Source organism: Mus caroli, chromosome 12, assembly GCF_900094665.2.
Source record: "Mus caroli chromosome 12, CAROLI_EIJ_v1.1, whole genome shotgun sequence".
NCBI lineage: Eukaryota > Metazoa > Chordata > Mammalia > Rodentia > Muridae > Mus > Mus caroli.
The window spans coordinates 58750055-58763071 of NC_034581.1; positions in this window are offsets into that span (position 1 = coordinate 58750055).

Consider the following 13017-nt stretch of genomic DNA (forward strand, 5'->3'; position numbering starts at 1 on the left):
GAAAATATGTAATAAAAAATATTAAAAATTAAAAAAAATAAAAAAAAAACTAAAAATTTTTTTTTCTCTTCTTAAGGAGTATAACATTATGCCTTCTTGTGCCATCCCCCAAATTGTCATTAAAAAAGGGAAGAATAAAGTTAGTACCAAGCACACCAAGTTATTCTAATGGGAAAAACTTTTCATATCTGGGCAGAGAATATACTCTTTAGAAGTTGCTGAATATTCCAAAGTCAATTTGTCACTTTAACAAAGGGAAAAAGGCCAACACAACAGAATCTATTCTTATAACAAAAATGAGTAACAATCTTACAAGGTATTTTATCTTTTGAATAACTACATCCAAACTGCCAACCTGTCAATAAATGAAAACGCTTCGTTGCTTCTTTTCAAGTTCATCATTTACACACATTTAAACTAAAAGACAGTGTGTTCACTCTCCCTCAAAACTTCTACAAGTTTCCAGATTTTCATAATATGTTTTTTTGTAACTTCTTTAGCCTTCAAGTATTAGAATACATGTTTACATTTATAGTATTAATTCCCTATTTGTTTGAGTAAAAGGCATTACATTCCTGATTAAAACATATTCAGTTTTTAATAGCCAGTCAAATGTATTTAGTCACTCTTATTCTGTTATATTGTGTCATATTAGTTACAATTGCAACTGTATTAATGTGTCTCCATTCCACATAAATATAGAGAAAAGTAAAAGATGAATAATTGTGCTGTAATAAGTAGAACAACACAGCACACAAACATACACTTTGTTTCCTGTAACTACACATATATATTTACATGAGCAGAAGACTGAGCATGAACACTATACTAGTGTTCAATTGCCTTTTAAAAAAATTACCATTACTATCTTTCAGTTTCTGTCAATTGGGAGTCTGGGCAGCACTAGTATCTTTTTCATTTTTTTTGATTTATTTTTTACACTCCATATTCCATTTCCCACCCCCCCATCCACCCTCCAACTGCTCCACATCTCCTCCCCACCCCAACCAGTCTCTATGTGGATGGCCCCATCCCCCACCCCACCTGACCTCTAAACTCCCTGGGACCTCTAGACTCTTGAGAGTTAGGTGCATCATCTCTGAATGAATACAGACTTGGAAGTCCTCTACTCTATCTGTGTTGGGACCTCATGTCAGCTGGTGTGTGCTGTCTGTTTGGTGGTCCAGTGCTGGAGAGATCTTGGGGATCCAGATTAATTGAGACTGCTGGTCCTTCTACAGGATCGCCCTTCTCCTCAGCTTTTTTCAGCCTTCCCTAATTCAACCACAAGGATCAGCAGCTTCTGTCCATTGGTTGGGTCCAAATATCTGCATCTGACCCTATTAGCTGCTTGTTGGGTCTTTTGCAGGGTAGTCATGCTAGATCTCTTTTTGTGAGCACTCCATAGCCTTAGTAATAGTGTCAGGCCCTAGGACCTCCCCCTGAGGTGGATCCCACTTTGGGCCTGTTGCTGGACCTTCTTTTCCTCAGGTTCCTCTCCATTTCCATCCCTGTAATTCATTGAGACAGGAACAAATATGGGTCAGAGATGTGACTGTGGCATGGCAACCCCATCCCTCACTTGATGTCTGGTCTTCCTGCTGGAGGTGGGCTCTATAAGTTTCCTCTCATTACTGTTGGGCATTTCATCTAAGGCCCCTCCCTTTGATTCTCGAAAGTCTCTTACTTCCAGGTCTCTGGTGCATTCTGAAGTGTCCCCCATACCTCCTATTTCCTGAGGTTGCCTGTTTCCATTCTTTCTGCTGGCCCTCAGGGCTTCAGTCCTTTTCCCTCACTCAATACCAGATCAGGTTCTCCTCTCCCACCCACTCCCTTACCCCCGCATCCACTTTTCCTTCCAGATTTCTCCTTCCCTCCCCACTTGTGATTACTTTCTTCTCTCTCCCAAGTGGGACTGAGGCGTCACCACTTGCATACTTCAGCTTGTTGAGCTTTTTGAGTTCTGTGGACTGTATCTTGGGTATTCTGTACTTTTTCTTCCACCTAAGATTCACTTATTAGTATGTACATACTATGCATGTCCTTTTGGGTCTGAGTTACCTCACTCAGGATGATATTTTCTATTTCCATCCATTTGCCTGCAAAATTCAGGATGTCCTGGTCTTAGTAGCTGAGTAGTATTCCATTTTGTAAATGAACCCCCTTTTCTGTATCTGTTCTTCTGTCATGGGACATCAAGATTTTTTTCCAGCTTCTAGCTGTCACAAATAAGGCTGTTATGAATATAGTGGAACACATGCCGCTGTGGTATAGTGGGGCATATTTTCTCCAAGAGTGGTATAGTCATTTTTAATTAGTTCTGAGAAAATTTCTAGCTTTGTACAATATGCACAATCACTTACCTACTCTTCTGTGATGGACCTGCTTTCTGCACCCTCTCAAGCTGTGTCATTTTTTTAACACTTCAAAACAAATTTGAGTTATCCAAGTAGTCTGAGGTGTATGGTCTTCTACTCTAGTGTGGTCAACTTATCACAGAAAAATCTCATCTGAGATTGGAGACATCCTTGAGATTAAGCCAGCTGTGGACAGAACTAAGTTCATTGTGATTATAGGATTCAAGTTCAATTGCTGGGCAAACTTTCTTCACTTGCAGTCTGTCCTCAGATCTTACCTATCTGCTTATTAAAACACTGCATCTTAATTCTCCAAATTTAGATAAATAGTTTTCCTTATCCATGATCTGATATAATCTTATGCAATATAATGTGGTTCTAGAAATGTCAGGTTCATTAATTTACAAGTACTTTAAAACTTGAAGTAGAATTATTGATGACTGTAAACATAAGGGATCATATTAGAATTCGTTATCACATATACTAATATAATCAACTGTGTGTATGTGATTTCAAATCTATTGTCTAATGTCAAAATAGGCATGCATCTATAACAAAGTTATCTTTATAGATGCATTTAGGAATGCGCACAGATGTAATCTCCATCTAGGAGGCAAAATGGTGCAAAAGGGTCAGTTGCTTGTGCAGCATGCATAACCACGAAAAAGGATGACTGACATTGTGAACATGACATAGTGGATTCCTGTGTGCTTATGTTACTCACAATATCAAACAATTTAAAACTTGTGACTTGCTTATTTCTGAAGTATTAATATAATACATTTCAGAAAAGAAGAGTGAGACTCTGATTCAGATGCTGGGATATTGTACAGGAAGTTTAGATAAATTCAACTGATTAGCTAATTTATGAAAGGGGCAAATTTAAATATGAAAATTACAAACACATCATTTTATTTCATACACAGAGTTTTGAAACATTGCCTCAGAATTTTTTTTCTTTTTCTTTAAAAGGTAGTACATGTGAACTTCTAGTAACTAAGTGACTTGTCTTACAAGTTTCTATTCTATTGACATAAGTACTATTTTTCCTTGGCAATTCAGAAAAGAGTCTTCTTTAATGTTTAGAAACTTTATATTCTACTATAATATATCTTAGAAAACATTTCACACTGATAAGAATACTACTAGAAATTAGTATCTTGCCTTACAGATGAAATGGCCAAGATCCCCAAGACCTTGCAACTTCACTCAGTTTTACTACCCTAATAAGAGATGAAACAAGATACAGGCACATAAACATGCAGAAACAGCTTCAGTGAGTCAAACAAATGAACAAAAATCAGCCTAAGTAATCGACCTCTAAGAAAGGACAACTTTTTACTTGAATTAAAATATACTGCTTGCACCTGCCTTTCATCAGCAGCAGAAAGGTTCCTCTGGGCTTCTATTTTCCCTCCAATTTACTTTGAGATACCAGACTCTCTGATGCATGAAATGGCTGAAAAAATGGAATACAAATAGATAACTGAGAATTCTTTGATTTTAATTTTTTTGAAGCTTTCATATTGAAGTACTGGAATACAGTCATGTTGGTTATCTTTTCATTGTTTTCAATAGACCTAATAAATATAAATGTAATGAAACAAAAGTTTGTTTGGACTTACAGAGTTCCAGCCAGGGATAAGTTGACTTTCCCATTTTGAGGTCTTTTTGGGCACAAGACCACATGTTGTCAGTAATAGAAGGTGAAAAACTATTCAATTTATCATGGCCAGGAAGCAAAAGAAGAAGAGGAAACTTTGTAAATACAATTTTTACTCACCTGATATAATTGTCACCTTACTGCTGAGTAATCTCACAATTTCTGGTTCTTTATAAACTATGGTGACTGGTTCAACTCAGCTGTTCTGACTCAATTGGACTCCATCAGTTTCTCACTGAATTCTTCTGCTTATCATCAAACTAACTATAATAACTTTTTTCTAATCTTCTGATTCCCTTTTTTAATATATATGAACACTTCAGTATGCATATATATACATGCATACATACATAATTTCATTATCAACATTACAAGCATTAAGTGTCCATTTTCTTTTTCATGGTCATGATTATAATGGTCAATTTTAATAAAACATATTTCATGGTATTATTTCTAAATTGTTTTGATCATTGTATTGCTAAATAAATATTTCTTGTGTTTTTAATACAATGTGCTTGTTTCTTTTTTATTAGATATTTTCTTCATTTACATTTCAAATGTTATTCTGAAAGTCACCTATACCCTCCCTGTGCCCTGCTCCCAACCCACCCACTCTTGCTTCCTGGCCCTGGCATTCCCCTGTACTGGGGCATATAATCTTTGCAAGACCAAGGTCTGCTCCTCCCAATGATGGCCGACTAGGCCATCTTCTGCCACATATGCAGCTAGAGACACAATCTCTAGGGTTGCTGGTTAATTCATATTGTTCCCCCTATAGGGTTGCAGAACCCTTTAGCTCCTTGGTTACTTTCTCTAGCTCCTCCATTTGGGGCCCTGTGTTCCATCCAATAAATACTACTTCTGTATTTGCCAGGCACAAAAGTACTTATTTACACTGGACTGGACTCATTTAAATGAAGTGACTGCTGCTGTCCCCCTACCCTACCCCTGACACACACACACACTCTACTGCTCTCTTACGCCACCTTTCTTTTTTGTCTGTTCTCATGACAGTTGGGCAAATCCCATCTCTGACACATTCTGTCAAATCTTTCTCTGATTTGTCACTTTGGGGTCTGACCAATGTTGGAATCTCATATCCCCTTCATGAGCACACCCCCCCCCTGGTCTGCTTCTTTCCATAAGACCCAAATTCCCAAAGATATCACTAACTTCCAATAGCACCATAGCTGGCCACATTTAGCATATAATAGTTTAGGTTTTGAGATGTAATCAACAACACACATATACTAGACCATTTGAAAACCAAAGCAGGTATTTACCCTGAACCAAATATTCTTCAACTGCACAAGAAAAATCATTGATTTTTTATTTATGTGTATTTTAGGCTTCAATTTTAAAACAAAATAAACTGAATAATTTAGCCTTTAACATCTTTCAAGATGTTCTTAGTGACAAAATAGAAACATATCTATATTTTTTTTTAGTTTTAAAAGATTTAAACCATAGGTAAGGCTCTTCAGATATGATTTAATAGACCACATCTTTTAAGTTCAGACTTCAGGTTCTTTTAAAGAACCTGACCTAACTGTGAACTCAGGTAAACTAACAGGATGGTACCTAGAATTAGTTTCTCCCAGAAAAATCTCGAGCCTAGCTCTAGTTTCTAAGCTGACCCCAAGAAGACCTTTGTATCCAAATTTATCTCTCCCAGCAAATCCATCATTTCCAGGTTGCCTCCTCCCAAAAATCTGTACCCCTAGGTTACAAATCTGCCCCTGTCTAATAACCACCAATGCAGAGGGATGCAGAAGTTAAGTTAAAGTTTTGACTGTCAGCACCAGCCAACTATTCTAAAGGCCACATTAGCTCTCCATTTAGATGCTTACCAGACTAGAAACACTCAACTCTTGCTTTCTACTTTCTAAAAAACTTTTCCCTGATAAGTGTTCAGGGCTCTTCTCCACTGAAAGCATGGGTGGTGGGCTGAGCCCAAGTTTGAGGTTGAAAATAAAGATCCATATGTGATTGCATCTGATCGGCTCATGACTGGTCTTTTGGGATTGACTAACACTTCCTTGGCTCTACAGTATCTCTGAAATAGGCTATTTTCTCAATTGAGGGAAGACTCACCCCCAAGGAAGGTTTGAGATGTAAAAGTTGTATGCTCTCATCATAAAGAATTTTGTAACAAGTGGAAGAGCACAAACAAAAGCACAAATGAAAGGAAGACCATCCTTAACCAAAAATGATTACTAAAAGCAAAGGGATTTGTGAATTTCACAAAAATTAACATTCTCTTTTTAAAATAAAGCTTTTTGGCTGAAATGTTCAGAGGGGAAAATGGGTGCTATAATACCACGAAGATCTGAGATCAGATTCTGAGAATCAAATTTAAAAATCTTGGTTTGTTTTTTTATGTGTAAATCCAATACTGGAACATTGAGTCAGAAAATTTGAGGGGCTCACTGACAAGACAGTTTTGTTAATGGATGTGATCCAGGTTCAATGAGAAACCATATCTCAAAACTAAGTTCTGAAAAGAATGAATAATACATTTCACATTGACATCAGGCTTGCTATACCATGTGTACTGTAGCACCTGTAGGATAGACACATACTCGGGAGCACTTATAGGACAGACACATACAAACACACACACACACACACAAACACACACACACACACACAGAGAGAGAGAGAGAGAGAGAGAGAGAGAGAGAGAGAGAGAGAGAGAGAGAGAGAGCGCAGAGGAGAGGGAGATGATATACTAATAAAAAGCAAACTACAAATAGACACAGGAAAGCAAGAATACTTCCAAATGCTTAATCTTTAAAAACAAGTATTTTTAAAATAATCTTACAATTCAAACAGTTTTTGAAAGATTCTGAATATAATCTAATACATGAAAAATATGGCTAATTGATGGTCAATGAGATTGATATAGGTTTAAAGTCTTTAATGATTAGGAAAATGGCAGTTAAGTTGCAACAGCATATAGGTCAAATAAGTTCTTTAAATTCTAACGGACACTTAACTAATAAGAGTATGTCTTGGTTTGCTTCATTTGGCTGTAAAAAAAAATACTGTTGTAACAACTTGGTGAGTAAGTGTTTACTACAACTTACAGGTTAAAGGTCCTCATCATTCAAAGACATGGCTGGAACACAAAGCAGGAACCTGGAGGCAGTACCTGGAGCAGAAGCCATGGAGGAGTGCTACTTACTGCCTTTCCCCCATGACTTAGCCTCTTTATTATACATCCCAGGACCAATTGCCTAGAGATGACAACATACACAATATACTGGACTATCCACATCAATCATTAATTAACAGAATGTTCCGTATATTGCCTATAGGAAAGCTAATGGAAGTACTTTCTCAGTTGGAGTTTCTTCAGCGCAGATGACCTTAGCTTATGTCAAGTTGATAAAAAGCAATCAGCAGACAGTGAATATGTGCAATAGTTAGGACTTGATTTTGTGCTAAATCAGAAACTTTATTTCTTGGAATTTACTCAAGTAACCTGAAGTGTGTATCACTAACATTTTCATCTGAAATATTATAGTAATAAAAATGTATAAGAAATGTAGGACCTATCAAGTAGTGAATTGATAAATTGTAGTATATCTTTAGAATAGAGTTCTAAATAGAAATTAAAATTGTAAACATCTATGTATCCATCTTGTGAATTCAATTCATTTGAAAAGAGTGGTCCTAAAAAGGAAATTCTGCTGTTAGACTTTACTGCTCAAATTAGGAACCAAGGAAAATGTTCTACATGATAAAACCACATAAAAAGATGAAGTTTTGCTCTAAGGTAGCCAAGCTCCAATCTGAGTTGGCAGTGGAACTTGCAGTGTTGTCTACATGGCATTGCTCATATAGGAATGAAAGATATACGATTAAAAAGTTGGGGCTGGCGAGATGGCTCAGAGGATAAGAGCACTGACTGCTCTTCCTAAGGTCCTGAGTTCAAATCCCAGCAACCACATGGTGGCTCACAACCTCCTGTAATGAGATCTGACACCCTCTTCTGTAGTGTCTGAAGTCAGCTATAGTGTACTTATGTATAATAATAAATAAATCTTAAAAAAAAAGCCATGGGGTCTGTCTCCATAATTCGAGAAGGACTGCAGCTAGGTAATTCTGGCAGTGTTCACTTGCTGAAAGGTGCTCCTGAGAATACACTGATGAGTCTGTAAGGTGAAACACAATGTGCTCTGGAGACTCCAGTCTGTAAGACCAGGGACATCAGATGTCCTCCTAGAAAAGCTGCTGGCATGGAGTGACCCCAGCTCAAAAGAGAATGTATATGTTCTGCAAGTTGTAGAGCTACAAGGATGAGCCTCCACCAACGCTTTAGAGCTTAGTTCTATCTAGAGCCCAGAATCTCAGACATGAAGATAAAAAATTTGTTATTTTATTTATCTAACCCATATGACAAAGTAATAACAAAAGTGTGTGTATTTACTAACACATACACATTTTACCTTGATAAATATATCTCCATTCTTACTACCTCTAACAACACAACGTTTCTGATACAACTGCCTTAATCCCTGCTGTTATTAGAACTGAGTCTACTTGTAAATGGTATATGCTATAGGTCTTTCTGGGCCTGGTTTATTTCCTATAACATAAGCTCTTCATCCATGCTGTAGAAAAGACATGGTTTTCTTAAGATATTGATTTATTTCCTTTCCAAAATAATTGTTATTTCATTTTGTTTACTTTTGTGCATATATGCACATACATGTGAAGGTGCCAGTAGAGGCCAGAAGACAGCATCAGATCTCCAGTATCTGGAGTTACAAGTAGTTGTGAGCTGCCCTGTGTGAGTGCTTGGAATTGAACTTGGGTCCTCTGCAAGAGCAGGGGATGCTCTTAATCACTGACTCATCCCTCTAGCTTCTGAATTCTGCCTTATCTATCCTTGAATGAGAGTACTTGAACATACATCACTGGCTTCGAGAAAAAAAACAGAAGGAAAAGTCCAGAAAGAAATGCATAAGTTATAGAAAACTAAGTCTCAGAAAATCCTTTCAAATATGTATTGAGGAAATAACAGTCTTTTCTTTTCTTTTCTTTTCTTTTTTTTTTTTACATGAGACAGACTGATATCACCATCTTTCTTTTATTTAAAAGTATTTTTTACTCATTAAAGGAAAAAGACAATGTATTTTTCTTGATATGCTGAAATATAAAACAGGTAGTTTGAACTAATTTTTATCCATGGAATAAGATTTTTTGTTTGAGCCAGGGCCAAGAAGTGGGAGTGAGTGGGTAGGGGACCAGGGCAGGGGGAGGGTATAGGGGACTTTTGGGCTAGCATTTGAAATGTAAATGAAGAAAATATCTAATAAAAAAATTAAATTTTTTTGTTTGAAAAAGATTATTCTGTGTTTATGGATGTTTTAACTATGTGTATTCCTGTGTACCACATGCCTGTTGGTGTTCACAGAGGCGAGAATGTGGTGTCAGATCCTTGTAACTCAAGTTATAGATGGTTGTAAACTGCAATGTGCATCCTGGGAATAAAACCACAGTGTTGAGAACAACCTGTTATTGAGAACAACCTGTGCTCTCAGTCAGCTCTTGAAGTCAGCTAATTACAGATTTTGCTATTGTTTTGGGTTTATGAGATAATATGTTTTATGTGTATCTTATTACTCTCATTAGTGTTTAAAGCATGATTTAAGCAATGACAGTGGCCACAATATCCTTGAAATACTATTTTAAAATTCCTCATTATAACTCCTCATAATAATAAATTATACATATTATATGATTATTATATTGTTAATATTTTAAAATATATAGTTAAGTTATATATATAATATATAAATTATGTACATTTATATATATATTATATATAAAATTAAGATTTTTTAAACTAATGAAGAGATATATGCTCTTTTATACTTCATTAATATAAAAACCTTAATTTGATGGAAAAAATAACAATTAACCTACTGATATATATTATCATATTAAACATCTTTTAAAATAAGATTTACTAAGGTTTATTCTATTCATATAAATATTTTGATTGTATGTTTGTGTGAAATAGTCCAAGTGGAGGTAAACATTCTAGATTAAGCTTTCCTATCTGCTCAAGGCCTTTGGAGTTGCATGTGGATGCATTTATAATTTTGGCTTGATTATGATGTTCCTATAATCTGCCTGGCTGTAAAAGGTGAAATTCACTGAAAAACATCTGTTGTGTTCTCTTGCCATTTACAATGCCAACTAACATCTGAAAGCAAGAATTCTGCTTTCAGCAACTCATTCTCAGTTAGGGAAATCATCACCTCCAACTAAATTGTATTAGTTAGAACATAGCCATGTGGTTCTCACCTACTAAGATTAGTAGGAGATGGGGTCTCAAAGTGCATGTACTTCTGCTTAGAACTTTGGACATTATTAAGGGAGAAAATGAAAGAAAGATAAATATTATGAAACAGTTGTCATGACCTCTAAACATGCGATTATTTGCAAATGCATCTCACAACACACACACACACACACAAGAATGTGTATATATTTACCTTCCCAACAGAAACAATTTCAAAATGCCATATCTATTTTAAATTCATGATATTTAGGTAATATGCAGAAGTCTAATACTATCAAACTAAATCGATATACATCATTTGATTTTTCTGATTGCTATAAAGTAAAGCCTATTTTTATTTTCTGGTTTACACACAACAAACATACAATAGTAATATTATATCTATTCAACTTCAATAAAAATACTCAATATAAACTCATGCATTTCGGAGAGAAAATGTGAAGATGGAGGTAGGCATGGTCACTTTTCAATAGCAGTTATTACTTTTTGAAAGACAGGAAATATGAAGGGTCACTGACCTGACATATACACTTTTTTATTAATAGTGGATTCTTTGGTTTGTTTGTTTGTTTATTTGTTTGTTTTCAAACAAACATGTTCATATATTTTGTTCTTTATTGTCTTTGGCTTTGTCCCTTAGGAAGCTCTTTCACAGTTATTATCATAAATTGTTGTATCTGGAGGCAAAATCCACAATCTCATTTACAGTAACTCAAATCCAGACACTTGTGGATATCAGTTGTAAGCCTAGAACCTACAAGCTGATTTGAGAAGTAAAAGTCTTAGGTATCTAGGTGATATATCTGGTTTGGTGATACATAGTGATATATTCATTTGTTTTTATCTTGATTGTTCATACTTTGATTATATTTATTCCTCATCACATTCTTTTATAACTACATTCTTATTAATCCCATAATTATTCAAAACTATTGATTTTTTTAGCAGAAAATATGAGTAGTCCCTTGAGAATTTTCATACAGTTACAGAATAAATATACATGCTAAATTTAAATCCTAAGCCTCTCATTTTTCTGGTCTGTTTTGCCTTGTGTCTTTCATTAGCAATTTAATAAAAACTAATTTGAAGCTGTGAAAGCCTTAGTGTGGAGTGCAAAATACTATTTTCTGGTAAAAGGCATAGTATTTTGAACATAAAAAAGGAATGTTCTTGAGAAAGGATGTAGCATACTCCCTTAATTCTGGTTTTTAGGAATAGAAAAATTAGCATGGTTTGTTACTATGCTTTTGAACAAGGAGTAGTTCATTTCCCCATCCAACTATCATTTCTGTACTGTAACTATATGCCATTAATATCCAGTAGGTTTAGGTTACAGATGGTAGATTATCTCAGTTTGACAAAACAAAACTGTTTGTAAAATATAAAATGGCCTAAGATGTACATGATGATGGTTTTGAAAAATCATAGGATGGTCAATTTTCTGAATTGTCCTCCCATTTTCTCATAATGAGGTCAATATGATCAACTTTTGTAAAATGATTATATATTTATAGTTGGTATAACATAGTTTTAAAGGGTAAGAAGATCAACCAAAGGTTAACAATTTTCTCAGTTTCTGGATGATAATTTTTGTCTCCACAGTTGCTAGGGAGGTTTCATTCTTCTTCCTTCAAGTTCATATTCCACTCCTTCTATAACAAAAAGTTACTTGAAATGAGAGGATAATGCTGGCAGTGATGGTGCACACCTTTAATCCCAGCACTTGGGAGGCAGAGGCAGGCAGATCTCTGAGTTTGAAGCCAGCCTGATCTACACAGAGAAACCCTGTTTCAAAAAACAAAAACAAAATGGGAGGATAACTTTTAATGTAGGAAGTCACTCTTAGTAAGTAGTAGAAGAAAAGTGCTCAGTGTGCAAATAAGAGAAGAAGGGCTGAAGTTAGGAGTAAGATTGAGGGATAACACAGCTTGGCCTGAGATGCTTAGGAAGAATAATAAGAGATTTGATAACTAAATGTAAGATGATCAAGCTGAAAAGAAGGACAGCACTCTGACCCCTGTGTCACTGGTTCAGCTCACAACAGCTAAAGCCTCCAGGAGCATATATGGGTACTATTGTTCTTTCTGGGATCCTTGCCTAAAAGTCAGATAATCTTTTTTTTTTCCTGTTTTTCTTTTACTTTTCAAAAATTATTTTCTTTATTTACATTTCAAATTTTATCCCCTTTCCTGATTTCACAAAGAAAACCCCCTATCCCATTCCCCCTTGCCCACCAACTTCCCTGTCTTGCGATTCCCCTTCACTGGAGCATTGAACCTTCTCAGGACCAAGGGCCTCTCCTCCCATTGATGTCCAACAAGGCCATGCTGTGCTACATAGGCAGCTGGAATCATGGGTAGCTCCATGTGCACTCTTTGGATGCCAATAAGTACTTGCTCACAGGAGCCTGATATAGCTGTCTCCTGAGAGGCTCTGCCAGTGCCTGAAACATTCAGAGGTGGATTCTTTCGGCCAACCATTGGACTGAGCACAAGGTCCCCAACTGAGGAGTTAAAGAAAGAACCAAAAGAGCTGAAGGAGCTTGTACCGCCATAGGAAGAACAACAATATGAACTGACCAGTACTCCCACAGCTCTCAGGGACTAAACCACCTACTAAAGTCAGATAATCTTAACCAAATAAGCTAGGATGAGAAAACCACTGCCTATTTCAGGGAA